General features: G+C 44.7%; 1 long non-coding RNA gene across 1 annotated transcript; it reads left to right on the forward strand.

Moving 5' to 3' along the window:
• The first annotated feature begins 384 nt into the window (after nucleotides 1-384).
• LOC138915790 (uncharacterized) lies at nucleotides 385-17,737 on the forward strand. The gene is made up of 4 exons (XR_011422071.1): nucleotides 385-708; nucleotides 3,508-3,568; nucleotides 8,291-8,390; nucleotides 17,024-17,737. It is a non-coding gene; the product is annotated as an uncharacterized lncRNA (long non-coding RNA).
• Nucleotides 17,738-20,380: the final 2,643 nt, after the last annotated feature.

The following is a 20,380-nucleotide window of genomic DNA, read 5'->3' on the forward strand; positions in this document are numbered from 1 at the left end:
AGCAAGGGTACAGTCCAACCAAGGGGGCTACTTATTTGGCTGCCTTAATTTGTAACTTAATCTGTGAAGGAGCCAGATCCTAATTGGGGGCAGTGGACATCAGAAGCCGCCCGCAGTCACAAGGCAGCGCCACACACGCCGGCTGGGGCTCCCTCTCTCTGCCCTTCCTTTCCCACTCTCCTCCTTCTCTTTGCACACACTCTTCTTCTCGCCTCTGCCTCTGATCTGGTTAATAAAAATAATAAGTTACAACCTGCGTAAGTTTACAAAGGCTGCGCTGGTAAATTCAGGCGGCCGGGGGCGGGCCCGCTGCGCTCTCCGGGCCTCCTCCCGCCGCGTCTCCGGCTGCAGCCGCAAACCCAGGCCCCGTGGAGAAAGCGATCCAGAACCGCAGTTGCCCGCTGCTCCTTCTGTCTCGGATTTGCGCACACAGACAGCCCCTCCCCCACGTGTTGGCGACTGTTCATCATTCTTCTCTTCCAACAATCAGTCTCATCTCGATTCGGATCCACTGAGAACCAGTCCCCTACAAAAAAACTCCTCGCGCAGCCCAGCGAAGAGCTCTGCGGGACTCCGCAGCGCCCAAACTCAGTTCGGGCCCGGAGAGATTCTCTCCTACTGTGGGGTTTTCAATCAATTCTCATCTGTCGCTGGGGCATAGGAGAGGTGCGAGGTTTGGGGAGAGCTAAAGGAGAATGTGCTCTGAGGGTAAGCTTGTCTTCACTCCTCCCTCCCTCTCACCTCCAAGTTCTCCAGATTGGGAAATGGGAAAGGAAGGGAGAGAAGGGGTCTCTGACTGACCAAGACAAGGGAGCGGTGAGGAAGCAATGAACCTGTGAAGCGATCCCACGAAATCTCACTAGGCTGGGGCTGTGAGCTTCCCCATTCGTGGCCAATCTCCAGCAGTATCTGCTCTGCCTCCGGGTGATACCGCAATAATTTCTCACCCTGTGCGTGAAAAACTGCCGCCTTCACTTTCTCATTCAATGACCCTCACTACTCCTACAACCCTACAGTGAGGGGTTAGCAACAGAAATGGCCAAGAAGGGCACATTTGTCTCTGTCACTAATACCTGATCCAAATACAAGACGGCCTGAAGGAGGCAACGAAATTAACATCCGGATGTAAATGAATACCCAAAGCTGGGTAGCTGGACGTTGTTGATATCAAAATTGCAACAGGTTGGTTCTGACATAAATCTAACGGAGACAATGAATGAGGAAATTAAATAACATTCTTTAAATAGTTAATGGGCATTTTAATATCTTATGCTATATAAAACGATGTTTAAAATATGCAGCTTCATATTTCTTTAATTAAATAAGTAATGCTATTTTCTCCTACATTCAAAGATGATCTTGAGTCTGCTGGTTTACTAAAATGAATTGAAAATGGAACTAAGAATCCCTGTTTAGACTCTGTTTAAGAATCACTCGATATGATGTTTAGCTTTTCATAAAAATTATTGCCCTCTCTAATTGGCTGTAAATTGGGCCCTGTTCTCATATTTCACATCTGTAGATAGCGACAATTCTTAAACTGTGGAAATTTTGTGCACATTTATATAATCTGCTGAAAGTACAAACAATGAAGAATGTGCCTGGAATTTATTCATATTTTTGTACTGACAGATGAGGCGTTTCTGTTTCAGCTGAATGAAAGGACTTTTAACAGACATTTAAAGCCAGCACTGAGAACTGAACAAAAAGAAGTTCGTTATTGAAAAATAGTATTAGCATTGGTAATGAACCCTACATTTAAACACATGTGCAAAATTTTGACAACAAACTATGACTTTTCTACTTGACTTTTGGTTTTGTTTTGTTTTCACCTTTAATTGTGTGAACTCTCCCATCCTTTAAGAAGAGTATCATGAACAATTAAGATAGGTGGAAAATAGAAGAACTTAGGGTGTTTATTCCCCTTTTCAAGGTAAAAATATTAAACTTCATCTCAAATAAAATAGTCTTACTGTAATATACTTCCAACCTGGGTTTTCAGAAAGAGCCAAATGGGAATCTTCAAGCAAAAGGCTAAAGAATAATAAAGAGGAACACTACAAAAACATTTAGATGTTTTGGAAATGTTGCTTGTAAAGAATACTGAGCATATGCAATACTGCATTTCTGAATTACTGCATTTCCAAATGCAGTCTCCTGAATAGAGGGGGAGGAAAAAAGCTATCTCAGGCCATGCATAATAGGTGATGTAAATTTAGAATAACTAGCATTTCTAGAAAGCCTTGTGCTTTTTTATGTTAACCTTTAGTCTTTGGTGCGGGTTCCTTCTCAAATTACATAAAATGTACTTTAAGAAGCACTCACTACCTGCTACAGATGTCCAGGAAAAACTGCATTATGGAAGTCGGAAACATATGGCAGTTGCCTATTGCACAAGGAAGGTACATATGAAAGTTATAAATTTCTTTCTTTAAGTCAGCATTGTAAACGCATTTTATAGGGTTCACAGTATGTATTACAGCTGTAGATTTAATCTTTGAAATATACATTTTTTTGGAGATACTTGTGGCTTGGGATTCTAAGAGAAAAAACTCATCTTGATGTGTTAGAAATAAAGAAAAGCAATAACAAATAAAAATAAATATGTAGAGAGGCAAACATTTTTCTTTTAATTTCCCAGTTGGTTATACTGAAACAGACAGCAGACCCTCCATTGGCAAGGGATTACTCACAACACAGGAGCTGTCCGTCAGCAGAACAGGCTGCAGTTGCTGAGTTCCACTCCGAAGAAGCAGAGATGTCAACCTGGGCAAAGCCAGCTTGGGGCCGATATAAAAGCCACCAGATTAAGAATTGGATCATGCAAATGTCAAAACTCCACCAATTCAATTTGCTATTGAGAAAAATTTCCAATTACTTGCTGATCATTTTTCTATCAAAACATTAGATCTAATCTTATTTCATTTAACGCCTTTGAAACCACATGTTTTGACTGCAATCATAATTTAATATTACATATTCCATATTATCAATGGATACCAAGTACTATAAACTACCAAAGTATTTTTCCTTAAACCTTCAAAGTTATTTTAAAGTAATCCCTCCAATTTCCTACCTGAAGCTTCCTGTGGTATCTTTAAATTCAATTTTAATTTGTGGATTTTAAGAGTCACAGCTCTCTCGTTCCAGTTTATTTGGAGAAATGTTAGAAGCAAGTTATGTGAATGGTCTTGTTCAAAAAGAAGTTTAAACAAACATATACCTGTTTAAATACCCTAAGGATGGGCAGGTACCTACAGGTAAGGTCGCTGTGGGTTCGCGTCAAGATAACCATCCTCAGATCTCGGTTGTGGAGGCATAGGGAAACCCACGGGGCTGATCCCCGCTTTGCTGAGCTAGAGTGAAATTTACTTGAGGGGAGAAATGAAGCAAAATAATAGCAGACGCTCCCTTCTAGGGCAGAAGTTTTATTTGGTCGTGTTTTGAGTTCCCCTTCGTGATCAATTGCTGCGTGGTCGCTTCTATGGGTTTTCTTTTCTTTTACAGTTCCTGCCTTACTGAAGGCTAGTTCTGGCCGGGCTTTTGACTACTCGGTCTATGTGGACAGGTGAGAAATTGAGTTTTCATTATTGAGGGCTTCCAGATAGATGGGGGAGAGAAATCCCTGGGGCGCAGAAAAGACTTTCCGGTTCTTTTCCATCTATTCACAGAAATTTGGAACAAGGAAAGTGCCAGGGAAATTTCTGATTTCTTTCTTTTCCAAGTTTCAGGTCGCTTCCCTGAGCTCCCACCCTATCCCGCCCAGGCCATTCTGCGCCCCCTCGTCAGCATTTATAATTAGGGCTCTTCAAGGGGACCCCCAAAATAGCATTTATTATTCATTATTATTTAATAACAAAACAGCGATAACAGTAAAAAGAAGTTAAAAAATCAGTCCAGTTTCCGGGGGCAACTTAGAATCTCTGGGGCGGATCGGGCGGGTAAAACATTTAGGAATTCACCTTCTCGACAAGGCTCTGCGTCTAAAATTAAAACCCAGTTTAGGTTTCTGAAGCTCTTTTTGCTTTGGTCAATATCTGCGTTTTCTTTCATTCTGTTTCCGTTCCCTTCTGAGTTTGGTGCCTTTTTTTTCATTGCCGAAGACAATCTGATTTACAGTTTGACTGAGAGTTGCATTTCTGTTTAGAAGGTGAAACTTCCAAGTCAGTTAGCCAAATTATTCCCCGACGGCTCCAATATTGCGCCAGAGTCCCGGAGTCAGTTATTTTTATGTCTGACTGTATTTCAAATGTGCAGGGTGATAAATAAAACCCTCCCCAAGCTACAAACTATCTCAACGTGATGAGGAACAATCGACAAAAATTAACCCAGCCAAGGCGTTGGGGTGCTCGCGAGCGGCAGGCGCATAAATCAGGGTCGCGGCAGCTTCGGGAAGCAGCGCGCTCAGAGCCGCGCTCCCGCTGCCGCCGCGACTCTCAGCAGCCGCTGGGCTCGCCTGGCCCGGGAGAGTGGGGCTCGGCCGCGGAGGTCCCAGCGGGGATCGGACTCGGACCCGGATTCAAAGTTATCCGAAAAAGGAGTATGTTGGGGGAGAAAGGCATGGCCACGCCTGAACGACCCCCTCATTCATCACTGAGAATTCTCCAGTGGGGTGTGTGTGAGTGAAATCAAGGGGGACTAGAGAGGCACACTTGGCGGGGAAGGGGGAATTGAGCAGGGAGTAACAATCTCCGACCCTCTTTAGATTCTAGAGGAGTTTCTCCGATTGCTTAAGTCACTTGAAAGGGAGATTTGTCTCAGCTATTAACGACTAAACCCTTTTTACGGGAAATCAAGGCAGGCGCCCTGGGGAGCTCTCTGCGGCGGCGCTCTAGCCGCTTCGAGTCTGGAGCCCGACTGCATTTTCACTTCCCGGTGCACACGCCCCATTCCGGAACGCCGGCTCCCGCCGAGTCCGCACCCCAAGCCTCTGAGCGAGGTGGCCGGCCGCGGCACCCCCGGGACACGTGGGTCAAGCAGGGCGGGGGCGCCTCGCCACCTGTTGGAAAGGTGAAGCCAGGGACCCGCGCCGGCGGCGGCTGCGCGCGGCAACTGGCGGACTCGCGCTCAGAGGCCCCAGGGTGTCAGGGCCGCGGAGCCGCGGGTTCCTGTTGATAAGTGCAAAGAACAGCCCTCTCGGTGCTAAGTGCACAGTAAGTGCGAAGAATAAATACATCATCTCTCGGGGCGTCTGTCTTGAAAAGGCCTCTCAGCCCCCTGCCGTCCAGAGCCCGCCGAGCCTTATTGATTAGCACGGGCGCCCGCGCCGCGCCTGCGCCTGCCCCCGCCGGCCGAGGAGGGCGCGCAGCCTGGCCCCCGGGCGGCACTCTCCAGGCGTGGCGCCTGGCTCCTCGGAAGAGAACTGTAAGAAGGAGCATCAAGACCCTCAGAAACATCCCCAGGCCCATCAGACCGCAGCACCCTGACCGGCCAGCCCTGAGGGTGACCCTGACCCCAGCCACAGCGTGTGCGGCCCGTGTGCGTGCGTGTGCGGATTCGCCTCTGTTCCCGCCGGAGATCCAGCAGGGCGTAGAGAGGCGGAGGGGTGGCTCTTACTGTCTTCCGTGCCTTGCAATTAAGACTTTTCTTTTAACAGTGGGTTACAGAGCAAAGTGAGTGCCACTCCCGCCCACGGGGCGCTCTGGTTCCCGGTGGCGCGGGCCCCGCTCTTCTGCGGCGGCCGGGCGGCCGCGCCCCGGGGGAGCCCGGGCTACCCCCGGGCTCCGGAACTCCGCGGCGCAGGCCCTTCTGGCGCTGGTCCCGGCGGACCCGGGCGCTTCCTGACCTTGGCAGCCGCACCGCCCACCGCTTCCTCCCCCGAGGGCGTCCACCCGAATCCGCCCTGGCCCGCGGCCCGCCCGCTCCGGAGGGTTCGGAGCGGGGGAGGCCGACTGCGCTCCGCTCGCGGCGCCGCGCCGCCCATCATTTGTGAAGTGATCCTGCTCGCCGGACGGGTGGTGGCATAATATCTTCGGGGCGGGGAGGCGCATCAGGGGGGTTGGCAGGAGACTGTCAACCCTCCCGCGGTGTAGCTGTTCACAGCCCGCCCAGATTCGGGGCGGAGGTTTGGGGTCGTTCAGGCCCCGGCCTGCGACCTCCGGGAGGAAGGGGGCTCATAGTTCTTTAGGGTCCGCGGAGCCCGCCATCCTCCCGGCCGCGGGGCGTGGCCCGGGCCGGGCTGGGCACAGGGCGCCCCTGGGGCCCGTCGGCCGCACTGCCCCGAGCCCGGCCCGTGGCGCAGCAGCCTCGCCCCGCACGTGCCGCAGCTCAGGCGCGGCGCCGACCAGGCCAGCTGGCCGCGGGCAGCAGCCGCGGGAGACTCCGGAAGCCCGGCCGGAGCAGGATGGAGCGCCGACGGGACCCAGGCTGAAAGGGAAGCTCTGCAGGTTGTCCTGATGTGCGGACGCGATGGAGGCGACTCTGAGCAGCTCCAGAGAGCAAGCCTTGGCCTCTGACTGTCAAACCTCCGCGGAAATGGTCTCTAAAGGAAGAAGTCTCCCGACTCTTTACAAAAATGTAAAACCACCTAGGAAAGGAAGCATCCACGTGGATGGGGAGAAACAATTGAAAATAATAGGTAATTAGAAAGAGGAACCTGCAAGGAATCTTAATATACATTTTCTTTGCACTTGAGTGCAGGTTAATCCCAGAGTTTTTTAATGATATAAACCAACTAATCCTCAAATAAAAAAGACAAATTTCCCCAAGCCCTGGGCCTGCTAGTGGCTATTTCCCCGTCAATTCCCACAACCTGTTACCATTATCATTGCCCCAGACAGTGGGCGAGGAATGAGCTTCTCTCCCACTGCCATTCCCGTTTAAAACCCCTAGGCACTCCACCGATTAACCATCTTGACTTTTCTCATTAGTGAGGTTCTCTTTGGTTTTTGGTGGTGGTGTTTGGTTTGGTTTGTTGCTGTTTTGAAAGCAACATTTCACAAATTTGTAAGTAGGTCGACTGTTGCAAACTATTCCCATCTTAAATCATAGTAGACCAAAAAAAAAAAAATGAATATGAAATAACCTGTGTATGAGGTAGTGATCTAAGATGGCTATGGGCTCTCAGTTGCTTAGTTATTTCTAGGACTTCATTTAAAAAAATGAAAACCATTTTGGGGCAGTTACAGTTACATTAGTACATGTTGTGGAAATAAGCTTGCAGTTAGAGAAAAATTATTAGAAACAGCTGGGATGTTAATGTTTCAAAACCCAAAGTCCTCGGTATGCTCAGTATCTCCTTTTCATCATATTTTTTCTTGTGCATCCACATAATGCACTACTCTCTGTGTAATACAAGACACTTGTTTAATAAAGCAAATGTTAGTCTGTGTCAGGGAGATTTGGTCCTCTCTCCCTCTCCCGGTCCATGTGCAGAGCAGATCAAAGACTTGATTACCTCTGTCTTTCCAAAAGCAGCCAGATGGTGTCTTGATTTTTTCCTCAGATTTTTTAGCAATAGAATTCAAAGGACTAAAGAATCTGTGTGATGCTACAGATGAAAGCTCTACCCAGGTAAATTATTTTTTAAATTAATGTCATGCATACCTTACATTATTCCACTAAAGTTTTGAGGAGTCTCGTGAGAATACATATAATAAATAAATATGCAAATGGCGAGTAAAAGATTAGAACCAGGTAAAATAGAAATCACAATCCAAGGTCAAGATGAGAAGAAAATAAGAACTCTGATATGCATGTGGAGTACTAGACAGTGATTAAAGAGAAGCTTTAGATTTGTCTCTGAGCTTCCTAGCAGCAGGGGTAAAAACCAAAACATGATCTTCACTGAGCACAAAGGGAAATCGTATCAGTTCCTTACAGTAAGTAATACATGCCCTAAAGTGATAGTGATGGTGGAGATGATATTAGGAGCAGCAACAATGGTACGTTTTACATGCTGCTCCATTTGGGAGACCAGCTGTCCCCTTGCCCCAAGCCCCAACACACTCAGACGCTCTTCTTGGGCTGTTTTTCTTTGTTACAATTAGACTAAAGCTGCTTCTCTACGGAGAGCCAATTTGGTCTGGAAAGAACTTTGGAATCAGAGAGAGATGAATTCAGTGCTGGCTTCTGCACTAAGTATTCTGCTATAACCCTTGGCAAGGCACTTTATCGTTCTCTGTGAGACCCAGTTTTCTTTATAAAATGGAGACGATTTATCCCATAGGCTTAAGAGAGGATATTCCAGAGCCTGACACCAAGAAACTTTTTATAAGTGTTAGGCTGTTATTGCTGTTTTTATTGTCATTAACATGACACAAACGTTAGTTTCCTTTCTCTCTTTCCTCAGCTACACAGCATTCAAGGGCACTTCTACTTTTGGACCTCAGAGCAAATGAGAAGGCGAAAGTTCGGACTTGAAGACCCGTCTGTACAGTTAGGCGAGCAAGGTCTCTGAGCTCCCTTACCCTCCCTGCTTGCCCGTAGTGGTTAAATTTCTGGAGAGAGAAGAGAGTGTTGGTGAGATGGGCCTAGCCTTGAACCAGCAAGGGTATGAGTGGGTTGGTCCCTGAGGCTACAGGTCCCCAATGGACACTCCTAGTCACCTGAGGGGATGGCAGCTGTCTGGATCCCCCTGATACGGGATGAGTTACAGCATGAATGAGCTCCAGAGGAGGTGGACAAATCTCTGAGGGTTATTTTGGAGGGGACTGGAGCACTCCAGTTTGGCAGGTCACTACAGAGAGTCAGTATTCTCCTAAATATTGAGGGTTTGGGGCAAGAGCTAAATACAAGGTGACACTCTCCTGCCCCTGTCATCCCTCTCCCTGTGTAGAGCATTTAAACTGAGTACTTGCTGAGGACCCAACAGTGGTTCTAGGTTTTGTGGAGACAAGTTCTCTGTCCTGGATCCGCCGCCTAAGACTGTCGGGCGATTGGCCTCCCAGAGGTCTTCTCTTTTTGTCTCTCTTCCTTCTTCCCTCTTTTACCTGTTCAGTACCCATTAAACTTTCACCCTTCTCCTGCTAAATCTTGCAGGTTGATCATGGGTTAAATATCAGTCTAGTGTATCTAAGTTTCTATATTATATTTTCCAATGTTAGTTGTATCTTAGAAAGGTATGGAGATGTGTATGTGCATGTTTGACCTGTTCTACTAGATTGTAAGCTTCCCAAGGTCATAGTCTTCATGATGTTTATGCAATGATTGACTGAATTTAGAAAGCAGACAGTGTGTTTCAGGTTGAGGCAGCTCTATGCTTAAGCTGCCGAGAAGCAGCATGACATACAGGGTGGGCAAAGACTTGGAGACTTGGTCTATAACCTTTGGCTTCTACCTGACGCATTTAGATGAGATGATCCCAATGTTGCCGTGTTGCACCAACATTTTATGGTCCCGAGCCCACTTGCCAGCTGAGAGTAATCGCATCCTGCTCTGAATTAGCCCCCATGGCATTTTCTTTTTCTGTCATTTAGGCATGTAACGCATCCTACCTCACATTAAAATTGTTGAAAAGTATTTCTTATTTCCTCTATTAGATCATAAGCCCCGTGAGTGCAGGAACGTTATCTACAACAGCGTTCCTAAAAGAGCTAGCCCAGTGTTCTGCACCACTGTACCCAATGAACATTTTTGAGCAAATAAAATTTGACCCTTTATTCGTAGCATCCACTAATTTGATGTAAAAATAGTGCAGGCTAACACTCTTCCATTGTGTGGCAGAGGCCACTAAACTTTTGGGGGACTGGTGCACATGGGCCCCCCTCTCTGTCAAGTCCTGCTGTGTCTCCATGTCAGCCAGGGTGCACACAGTCACGCTTGTGCTTGTTGGTTGTGGGCTACAGGCCGAATGATCCAGAACAAATTTCCAGCTCCTTTCCTTAGCAAATTCACAAAATATGGCAGAAGGGAAGCAGGCTTTCTGATGGCTTTTCGTGAAGGAATTTTCCCCACCTAATGAGAGTAGATAGTGGGTGTCGAGCAGTGTGGTGTGCAACAAGCAACGGGGTCCACCTCGTCCTGGGAAAGGGCTTCACAGAGGCCTGCCTTTTCCTGTGGCATGGTTTTCTTGGCCACATTTGCCAACTCCCTGGAGCTCTTGCAGGGAAAAGGAGGTAGGAGGAAAGTGAGAAGACAGCTATACTTCATTAAAGTGTATGCATGTGGATTCTTCTCTTGGCTTTAATGGGTTCCAGAATAGGGCTACAGGCAGAACCAGTAGACTGTTTTCTAGAATAGCCCTGGTGGGAGAAAGATACAGTAAATTCTCACAAAAAGGGATTTCCTTGCTTCCTCTACCAGTTGGGTTACGGGGTCTGCAGCCCTGTCCCTCCCTCAGTCCCCTCTGCTCACCTTAAGCTGGAGCTCACCCAAGCATCCCTTCTTGCTGTGGCCCAGCCAGAGCCTCAGTCTGGGCCAGCTGGCACAGCATTCCTGCACTCCTTCTCTGGAAGACTGGTGCCTCTGGAGTTTCTAGTGCTTCTGGAGCTGCTATTGCTGGCTGCCACCAAGTTGCTGAACTTGCCTGTTGCCTTGGTTGCTGGTACTATCTCCATGGTCACCCCAACTTCCCAATGCCGGGCTTGAGTACATGCTTGGGTCTTGCATGTTAGAGGCTCTGCTGAAGTGCTCCCTTCTTGCCTGTGTGGAGTTGGGCTAGGGTGGTCCAAATTACTTGCCTTTTCCTCCTGCTGTGCACTCTCCTGCTTCTCCTTTCCCCAGCCCCACCCCCACATAGCAGGGAAAGTCCCTTTTAGTGAGCTAATGCACTTTGGCCATCCCTTCTGAAGGTCCCCTCCTTCACTGGCAGGCCCAAGGGTGTGGAGTGGCACTTCCTTTGCACCTCTTCTCAGAGCTGCAGGAAGTCCCTATGCACGCACATAGGAAGGCTGGTCTCCGTTCCCCTTCAGACCAGTTAGATTTTCTTGAGCTCAGTTGGATGCATATTCATCCCCATCCATTTATGGTGCATTTATCTTATAAATCTCTGGCTTATTTATTTCAGAAAATTCTAACATTCTAGAAGTTATTTATTAGTCATGGAAATTAACACTAATCGCAGGATCAAATCCCTGAATGACAGTGAAATAACCCAGTACTAGTTTACTTCTCACTTAAATGAGAACCCTGTGTGGGTCAGGTGGCATCTTTCCTCCAATTGGTGACACAGGAACCCAGGCTGACCCCTTCTTGTAGCTGTGCCATCTGGACTTCCATGTTTGCTGTGGAAGGGAGAGAGCATATGGGGAGAGTGTACCCGTTCTTAATTTCCTCAGCCGGGAAGTGACACTTGTGACTTCTGCTCACATTCTCTTGACCAGAAATCAATCCCAAAGCCCCACATAGCTGCAGAGCAATCTGGGAAATGTAGTATTTCTTTTTTTCCCAGGAAAATGGAAATAAGACAATTAAATGATTACCTAGCTTTTTCTCCATCACAAGTTTTGAAGGGAAGCTCCTCTCCTTTCTGTACAGGGGAACTTCCAAAGCTGGGATGCCCCAGACTCAAAGGACTGAGAAGTTAGAATCCGTTGTTTAATCAGGTATAAAAACTAGCATGAGTACTGTGGGCCAATATTCGGTTTTTGCTCTTACAGAGCTGGTTCAAGGACAAGGTTCCCTCTGAGGTCAGAGAGAATTACATTCCGTGGAATTGAAATGAGGTGTCTGGAGGAAGATGAGGATGTGAAGAGCCAAAGGATATCCACTTATTGTGGAAACAGCCACAGAAGTGTTAAAAGCCCTAAATCCATCTATTACAGATTTCCATAGTGTTTTTATTACCAGAGTAGTTTCCAGTGACTTGGAACTTCGGGAGGTTTAGCCAACAAGCTATAGTGATTTTTCCGAACCCAGGAATTAATCATGTCTTTTCTGGCCTTTTACTTTTAATCCTAATACATGCTATCAGCACTCTCCCTTCCTTCTCTGTCTTGGTTAACATTTTATTTGTATCTTTAATGATTTAACAGATGTCAGACTTTGTTATGGGTTTGACAAGGGCTGACGTTGCTCGAACATCTTTGCCCAGGTCTGGTTCATTTATGAGGGGATAACAAACCGCTGATGTCATTTTCATGTGCTTTGATGGAAGTTTTAGCGTCCCAACTCCCCTGTGGATGGCGTTTTACACTTCTAAAGTGGTTGCAGCCTTCTTGTTAAGTTCTTTTCCCAACACTCTCTTGCATGTTACCTTCTCACCGAACAGTATATTGTAATACCATTTAGGATAGTTGGGTCAACACCAGTACTCTCAAATTTTCCAGATGAGAAGTATAGTTAAGAGAAGAAAACTCGAAATCTTCCATTTCCAGCAGAGATGATGGACATTGCATGTTGATCTGCATTTCTAGTCTAAAGAGTCTAGAGAAACCTTTGTGTTGTCCGGTCTTAGAACAGTTGAATTTATTGTTGAAAATAGCCTGACATACTGTTCTCATTCCTGAACTTGTGCGGGAGTAGAAGGCCTGCCAGACCCTTAGAAACTGTTTGATTGGTTAATGTTCACTGGCCATATTCAGAGCACCCAAGGAGGGCTGTAGCCAAAGAGGGGAACTACATGGGGATCCATCGAGTGCCAGGAGACATATGCTGTGAACTGTGCTGACCACAGAGAAGACCCGGCCTACACCTTCCAGTGTTTATAGCCAAATGAACTGTGTGAAAAATCAAAAATAAATTAGCTGTATTAACAGGGCATGGAAAGCATGCTCAGAGACGAACCAAGGATAATACCCAAAGGAAATGTAGGTAAAAATATTTGACTGATATTCTTTTAGACAGAAATGTCAAAAAATGTCCAAGTAGGAGTCAGGGCCAAGCAAAGGAGTTGGAGCTGAGAGGTTGTTCTGGTGCAGATCCTTTCACTTCCCGACTGTGTGACTTTGGGGAAGTTCTTTAACTTTTATGAGGCTCCATTTCCTCAACTGAAAAATAAAGTAATGCAGACCCTGGCAAATACATTAACTGATTGTGTGGATCCGATGAGACAGTATATTTGAAAGTGCTTTAAAATGGTGAAGTGCTACATAACATAATGGTCAAGGCAGAGAGGCCCTGATTTTGTACTCTCTCCTCTCTGCTTTCTCCTGTATCTGCTCCCCACCCCACATCCACACAGGAACTGCGTGGTTCTGCACTGCAGCATGAGGAAAGAATCCAACAGGAAACAACTCTTTTGGGTGGAGGTGGCTTTTGGGTGGAGGTGGTGTGGAGGTGATGTTTTTTGGTGTGCTATTTGGCACCATAAGTATATGTGAAAACAGGAATTTTGGTGGAGATCTAGCCCCCCACCCCCCGGCCAAAGTTTGCTTCCAGCTGCTAAAGTCATTTACTGTGTGGATGGAAACATAATTTAACTATAGTAGGATGTGGCACTTGGTGGTGGTTCTAGATCAGTTCTCTAAAAGTGTTTGCCAAATTAGCACTTGCAGGAAACCATCAGGCGCTTATCTTTTACCGGGTCGAGGAGAGTTTGTGAGAGCCTGCTCACCAGCAGAGGTTGAGGCAGGGGCAGGGCAGACACCTGCAGAAGTAGAGAAGGCTGTAAAGTGTGTTAAAGGAAAGCTCACCCATTCCCATCTTAAATGTTGAGTCCTGGAGAATTGCTTCAGCGTCTGAAATGTGAATTCCGTGGGAACTTGATAACCGAGCTGCCCTATCAAATCGTCTGTAAAAACTACTCATGTGAACAATCACCAAAACTAAACTTTTGAGAAAATTCAACAAAAACTCAGAGAATTCAACCACTTGGTCGGACCAATAAAGGGTGACCATTGATTCAAATGAAAGTGAGTTGGGTCTAAACTGTTTTTCCCATCTGTGTCTGTGTGTGTGTGTTTTGAGGAATGGGGAGCACTGCAGTGGTGGCATTTAGGTAATGAACATTTTCAACACTGAGTGAGAGTTAGAATTAGGGTCATAGTTTTCTATAGTTTATGCAGGTTGGAGCAGGATCCAGAATGGCGTTGAAGATAAGATAGGAGGGAGTAAAGGCAAATGCTGGGGGTGAAATGGCCCAGAGAACCCAGTTGCACAGGGCCCACCGCATAAACACTGGAGTCCAGACACAGGCCAAGCAGATTTCAGAAGCACCCTCAGTGGGTTTAGAGCTCCGATTAGGAATGGCTCGGAGCTCGCTAGGTGGTCAGAGATGTGGGTTGATGGCATCAGTGCCAGCATGTGAGAGCAGAGAAGGACCAAGGCAGCTGATGCTGGACCAGAAGTCAGGAACCCCAGGTTCTGGCCCCAGCACTTCCCTTAAATTGGTGTAGACCAGTGCTTCTCAAACTTTCTGTGAAGGAGTACTTTTTAAAATTTCTAATCCATTTTGGACTGACATGTGACCTTGGTGTACGTGACATCACTCAGCTTGTGCCGCATGTGACTGACGAAGTGAATTAAATGACAATTGAACTGGTCTACACTCAGTTCAGTGAGATGAGTATACTGATCATGGGCTTGCATGTCACAGAATGTCAAACTACTATGAATCTTTAAGTGTTTTTTTTCTCAATTTTTGGTCTTACCTCTTTATAGATTAATAAACAGTTTAAAGACTGTCGCTGGAGTAGATATTCTGAAAGTTGTTTTGTACCGTGACACTTTATCAATGCAGATGTGGGAGGGGCACTAGTCATTCACAGGTGATGCTTCCTTTGTGGGTTGTTGGAGAATGAGATTGTGAAACTACATAATGGGGAATGCTTCTGAAAATAGAAGCTTAAAGTACTGGTTAAGAAGATGCTGGTTGTCTTCAAACCACCATTTCTCCTTCTTGCTTAGTATTGGAACCCACAAGCTTTAGATGGAGTCATGAACCCTGAAATAGAAACTACGTTTCCCAGCCTCCTTGCAGCTGGGTGTGGTCGTTTGCTAACTTGTAGTCAATAGAATGTAAGCAGAGGTGGTGTGACAACTTCTGGAAAGCCTGAAAGAGAAAGAACTGGGACATGGACATAATTGCTGGGGCTCCATCATCGATATGCTTAGCTGCCTTGAGAGGGAAGGCCCTGAGAAGCCCAGCAACAGGACAGACGAATCTCAGTCCACTTCACCGTGGACTCAGTGTGCCATGCCAGGCTGCAATATGAGAACAGGTATGTGGGAAAGAAATGAGATTCCATAGTTTAAAGCCAATATTATTTTGGTATTTCATTTATTTGCTGAACCCAATCCTAAGTGATATAAGTGCAATTTAAAAGTCCTGATATTTTTATTGAAATACTTATTTAACAAAACATAGCTGATTTCCCTACTCTTTAAACAGAAAATATAAAATGTGATTTAACATTTTTGTGATTAACAGGCGTCCCCATAAAGCACTATGATTATATGTGCTGTCATCTAGGAGACCACAACTCCCTGCCTGTGAGGACTGTGCTAACAAGACTGTTTTCTTTGTCAGCTCCACCTCTTCCAACTTTCAGTGTGCCTGCATCCAGAAGATAGAACTGTCTTCCTTTAAAATTCTTCTGCTTCCAGGTGGCTGCAACATGGAAATCAAATATATGAAAGCTGAGTTAGATCAATTCTCCCTCTATTATTAAACACCTACTAATGTGCCAAGCACTGAGCAAGATACCAGGCATACACAAATGAATCAGTATAATCCTTGCTCTCCAGTTGTTTAAAATCCAGTGGGGCATTGTTAGTGACATCAACAAAATATTCTAGGAGAGTGAAAGAGGGAGCTATTATTTGTCTGGTTTTGGAGGAGGATTGTTAGGAGAAGTGGGAAAGATTTCACGGAAAAGATGACGTTGGAGCTGGGTCCTGATGTGGGGTACCACCGGAGAAAAAGTGTTGATAAGGTCAGTCCCCACATGGTGACTTTACTCAGGAGAGCCATAGCGGAGAGAGTGGGTGGTGTATTGGGGAAGGAGCTCAGGGAGGCTGGCACACGTGACTGGAAAAGGAAGTTGAAGCCACATTTGGAAGGACTTTAAATGTTTTAGTTAAGAGTTTGGTCTTTGTAGTTAGTTAGGAGCCATTAGAGTGTGTTGTTTATTTGTGAATTTCTAAGCAGGACAAAGATATGTCAAGATCTCTAATCTTAGGAAAATATACCACACTGTGAAAAGTATATTGAATGGGAAAAAGAATAGAAAAAAGTGAGAATCTACTGCAGTATAGTATAGACCACAATCTCCTACAGTATAGATGAGAACAGGACGCAAGACATTGGCCATGAGGGGCAGAGATGCTTGTGAGAGATGTTTTCAAAGAAGCAAGGAGACTTGGGGGGATTGGTTGTAAATTTAGGATGAAGGAAAGTGAGGAGTCAGATAGTTTCAATGTGGGTAATAATACTTTTAACTGACATCTGACTCAAAAGGAATATCAATTTGCGGGAGAAAGGTGATTTTATTAAATCAGAGCATCTTGAGATAATGCCTTCAGAGCGTCAAGGTTTAATAGTCTACAGACATTTACAAATTTCACTTATCTGCTCCTGAGGGCAGGGACCATGTTTATCTTTTTTCCTGGGGTATCCTCAATAAATGACACTCGATGGTGCCTGCTGCACAGTAACAAACATATGTTGAGTTAATGTCTAAATAATTCAACTAATAGAAAGGTCTAGGGAAGCGATGGGGATTTGCAAGTCAGCAGTTAGCTGTGTGATGCTTGCGGCTGTGGGAGTTGATGAAACGAACAGTCAAAAGCACGTGCAGAGGTGAAAAGAGGATGTAGGAACTTTAGAAAATCTTATTTAAGAATGAAGAGGAGAGCTGGTGAGGATGTCTCAAAAGGGATGATCAGATAATAATGTGTTCTAGAAAACAACATAAGACAGTTTTAAGATTGAGGTCAGTGGTAAATTCTATTAAATGCCACCAAGGAGGAAAGTTTCTCAAGGATTAAGGTCAATGGATCTAGAATTAAGACTGACAGTGATCATTTAGAGAGCAATTTCTGTGGAGTGGTGATTCTCAAACCTCAGTGTGCATCGGAACCCTCTGGAGGGCTTGTCAAACAGAGTTCTGGGCCACACCCGCCTCAGCCCCAATTCTAATTCAGGAGGTGTAGGATATTTGCATTTTTAACACGTTCCCATGTAATTCTATTGTTGCTGGTCCAGGACCATACTTGGAGAACCATGCTATAGAACATCAGAGAGAGAAGACAGTGGGATCATTTGGGGATGGAAGAGAGAGAGTTTTCTAAAGGAAGAATTGCTGGAAAGAACAACAACAACAAAGGGCCCACTCTACCACTCTACTCACTGGTTAAGACTTCATCGCCTCCTGATGCAGAAGCAACAGAACAGATTTTTCTTCAGTATTTGAAGCTGAAGAGCTTTTGTCAAGATATGCAACCTCTTTGAACTTCTGTTTCCTGTTCTGTATAAATAGGAGTAATAATAAAGCCAACTTCTGTGCATTGCTCTTAGGAGTTAATGAAATAACATACCAATGGTATAGCAGCATTCACCTCAGTGTTTCGTCCTCAAATAAATGATTATTGACTCAGAGCATACATATTATTTATCCAAAGGCAAATAGCCTGTACGCCTGTACGTAAATTAATGTATCCGGCAATAATAAAAACTGCCTGTACGAACTTCCAGCAGCCCTCCAAAATATGTTTTTATAGTTGGCACTCCAGTGACATCTATAAATTATAAATTGAGCAAATATAAAAGGCTTGATGACTGTTTTCAGGGACAGTGGAATTTAATACTACATACCACAAAGCTTTTTCCTTCTTTCTCTTTGAATAGGTACCATTCCAAAATTTGTCTCCTGAAATATTTTCCTGTGGTCACTTTTTAAAATAAACACTTAAGTTAATCATTTAACATTTATTTCATTAATGTGATGAGTGAATATAAATCACTAGAACGTGTTTGAGGAAAGACTACAAAAATCTATTAAAATAAAAAATGTGAATGTTAGCTAAAGAATTTAATTGGAAGCCAAAACAAACACTGTCAATATTCTTTATTAAACAAATGAAGTCTTCCTTTAAGTTATGCTATGTTTAAATAATGCATCTACAAGACTAAGTAATCAAATCAGCATTTTGAGAAATAAAATTTAAATATATCTTACAAATATTCTAATCCAGTAATTATATTTAGGCAGGGCGTAGTTACTGAATGTATTTTTTATGGTTATATAATAACAACATTTTAAAATTGTGTCTGCATATTAAGAGAAGTAAAATATTATCTGTGATAATATTGATCTAATATAATTGTTCTGAAAATTAAATAATATACATAAAATCTTTAGATTACTTGGAACTGAGTAAGTATAATAATAATAGCAATAATAAACAAAATAGCTATTCTTATTTTTGTCTGAAGTTATAGTCAAGCCATTACTACCTTAGTCTAGTTTAATCACCGTGTAATAGAGAATATCATTAGCCTCCTTTTACAGATGAGGGGAATTAAGCCTTCGTGAGGTGAATAACGTCCCAAGTAACATAACTAGTAAGTAATGGAGCCAGTGTTAGAATCCAGGCTCTCTAGCTCCAGAGCTCCCCCTTTCCCCCCACATAACCACTACAATATAATGCCTCCATGTGTTGAGGTGCACAGTATGCATGAATCGAATAGAAATGTTAATAAGGGAAAGCATAATACTGAATACGTATCCAATGCATTTAATTTGAAGGATTTAATTACTAAAAGCATGCTTGAAGCTAACGTGAATACAGAAAATGTGTCTGAAAGGAGACTGCGATCATGTTGATGATTACCAAAACATGCCAAATAAAATGCTACACACATTTTTAAATCAGTATCTCAAAGAGATATTTGCACTCCCATGTTCACTGCAGTGTTACTCACAATAGCTGAGACATAGAAACAACATAAATGCCTATCAAGGGATGAAGTGATAAAGAAAATGTGGTGTAGATAGATACACACACACAATGGAATATCATTTAGCCATAAAAGAGAAGAAAATCCTGCCATTTGTGACAACATGAATGTACCTGGAGGGTGATATGCTAAGTGAAATAAGCCAGAGAAAGAAAAATACTGTATGATCTCACTTGTATGTGAAATGAGGAGTTCCTGCATGAGAAGAGAGGAAGATGGAACATAAAAACTGAAGTGGATAAAGCCGTGCATGAATGCTGAGCTCATCAAGCTGGGAGAAGGGACCAGAGAGATGTAAAACTGAAAGTGCCAAAGTTGGGTGGACCCAGAAATAAGAGCAAGTGCAAGAAAGCCAGAAGCAGACATCCTGCTTCATAATCATCTGAGATGATTTTTAAATCTTCATGCTGCTTAGTATGTAGAATGCTGGAAAGAGCATCGCTCTCAACTTACAACAGCCACAAAAAATGAAGCCATCAGAAATCTGAGATCACAGGACCACCAATTAATCCAAAATCTAAGGAAACACAGGTACCTCCAAGGGCAGGAGCAATTAGGGATTACCTGGGGCTGATCTTACCAGACGCTGCACAAGCTGATATGAAAAAGTCTGCTAAAAACTTCAACAAATTGCTGAAGGCCAAGTGTGGGATAGCGTGAGAATACAGAATGCCTGAAAGCAGTAGACAAAAGGGGAGATAGCATCGCTTTCAGGCTCTGCTTCACAGACCTCAAGAAGCTCTCACTAAAAACAGTGAGGGCAGGGTTAGAGTCCTGAGAAAGCCATCCTAGGATCTGGGGAAGGGGAAGAGCAGCCACAGTAGGAGGGTCAGGAATGCCTGCCTGGGTCCTTCTATATTTTTTTCTAAGGAACAAAGGCCTTAAGCTGCTAGGGAAAGGGCAGCAACCCTTGGTGCACTTGGGGTATTGGTGAAGACCCGTTGCAGCTGGTGGAAGAGAACAGAGAAATCCTTACCTCTGAGGGAGGAGCAAGAACTCTGGTCCTAGACCATTAGATGTGTTCTACAGCTGGGGCAGGGCAGGATTACCAAGAAGACCCCATCCCTACAACCCAAAGACACAGTTCCTGCCTAAAACTGAGGTGTAATGAGAGCAAGAGAACAAGCATTTCCCCAACTCCCTTAAAACACAGACTAAGAATCTTCAACAGCTAATAGCAGACTACTGCTTGCAGAGGGGCAAGGGTGTGTAGAGAGACCCATCTGAGGCAAGGAACAAAGGAAAGACCTAAAGCTGAGGATGGGACAGATATTGAGGAAAACCCTCTGGCAAACCAGCCACCACCCTAAACACAAAGTAGTTCTATGGGAATTTGAAACATATGGTTCACTGAGAGTAACATTAGCAGCAACATCCTCCATACCCATTTAGACTCCTGACAAAACTGACTCAACCCCCGATACTAAAGGCCTAGAAGAAAACGTATGCCCATTTCCATGCATAAAATCTATTTATCTTGGTCTCTACTGTATTGCATAAGATGTCTAGCTTTCAACAAAAATTACAAGGTATACAAAGAAGCAAAAACAAATACAACACAATTTCAAGAGACAAAGCAGTCAACAGACTGGACTCAGACAT

This window comes from Equus caballus, chromosome 10, assembly GCF_041296265.1.
Source record: "Equus caballus isolate H_3958 breed thoroughbred chromosome 10, TB-T2T, whole genome shotgun sequence".
Lineage (NCBI taxonomy): Eukaryota > Metazoa > Chordata > Mammalia > Perissodactyla > Equidae > Equus > Equus caballus.